A 1,522-nucleotide genomic window follows, 5' to 3' on the forward strand; every position below is an offset into this window, starting at 1 on the left:
TAGGTCCTCAAGTGTGGCCCTTTGACTGAACCCAACTTTGTTATGTGAAGTTTGAATTCAGTGTAAAAAGCCACACTTGAGGACCTAGAGGACCATATGTGGCCTCGAGGTTGCAAGTTCCTCACCCCCTGGATAAGAAGTTTAATAACTTCCCGGCGCCACCCTGGCGACTCTAATGGAAGCTCAGCCGCTGGGCTCCGGGGCTGCCCCGTCGCGCGCTGCCGGCCAGGCCTCGTCATCCTCCATCATGAGCTGGACATGGGCGGCCCCGGGTCTCTGACTGTGCTGCTGGAGCCCAGGCAGCCCCGTGGACTCGGTGTCGACATCAGCGGCCCCCGGGGCCAGAGGAGCGGGAGTCGGGAGCTCGAGCCCGCCGCCGGCGGCAGCTCACCGGGACTTCTACTGGCTGTGCTCCTTCGTGGCAGGAGGTATTGCAGGATGTTGTGCCAAAACCACTATTGCACCTTTGGATCGAGTGAAGATATTGTTACAGGCACATAATCACCATTACAAACATTTAGGAGTGTTTGATGCATTGTGTGCTGTCCCCCAAAAAGGAAGGCTATCTTGGGTTGTATAAAGGAAATGGAGCAATGATGATTAGAATATTTCCATATGGTGCAGTTCAGTTTATGTCCTTTGACCATTATAAAAAGTTAATTACCACAAAACTTGGGATTTCTGGACATATACACCGGCTAATGGCTGGCTCCATGGCAGGTATGACAGCAGTCATCAGTACTTACCCGCTTGACATGGTTAGAGTTCGCCTGGCATTCCAGGCGAAAGGAGAACATACATACACAGGAATTGTTCATGCATTCAAAACAATTTATGCAAAGGAAGGTGGCTTTCGTGGGTTTTACAGAGGACTGATGCCTACCATTGTAGGCATGGCTCCCTATGCAGGGGTTTCATTTTTTACTTTTGGTACCTTAAAGAGTGTTGGTCTCTCCCATGCTCCTACCTTGCTTGGAAGACCTTCATCAGACAACCCTAATGTCTTAATTTTGAAAACGCATATAAATTTGCTTTGTGGTGGTGTTGCTGGAGCAATAGCACAGACAATATCTTATCCACTTGACGTAACCCGTCGTCGAATGCAATTAGGGACTATTCTTCCAGATTCTGAAAAGTGCCTTACAATGTTGAAGACATTGTATGTCTACAGACACCATGGCATCCGCTGAGAACTCTATGGGGGCCTGTCTCTTAACTACATTCGCTGTGTTCCCTCCCAGGTCGTGGCGTTCACAACCTATGAGGTCATGAAGCAGTTTTTGCACCTCAACTGAAGTCACATTTTTCCTTAAGAAACAGTCCAGTGCCAGATACATGTATATCTATTGTATAAACATATATAATGTTTTATGTTACTATTGGCAGGGGGTGGGAGTGTGTAGATTAAGTGAAGTAGAAAATTACTCTGTCCCTTACAAGCCCTGGCACTTGTTTTTTGTTGTTGTTGTTTTTTTTAATCAGAAACCAGAAGTGCTTCCTGTTGGGGTTTTTTTTTATGCCA

The 1,522-nt window shown here is 47.2% G+C and overlaps 1 pseudogene; it reads left to right on the top strand.

The window, feature by feature from the left end:
- Nucleotides 1-399: 399 nt before the first annotated feature.
- Nucleotides 400-1,190, top strand: LOC138156123 (solute carrier family 25 member 16 pseudogene; annotated as a pseudogene).
- The last annotated feature ends 332 nt before the right edge of the window (nucleotides 1,191-1,522 follow it).

This window comes from Petaurus breviceps, unplaced genomic scaffold (assembly GCF_028583685.1).
Source record: "Petaurus breviceps papuanus isolate PSGF00001 unplaced genomic scaffold, PetGlider_PUasm1.0 98, whole genome shotgun sequence".
Taxonomy (NCBI): Eukaryota; Metazoa; Chordata; class Mammalia; order Diprotodontia; family Petauridae; genus Petaurus; species Petaurus breviceps.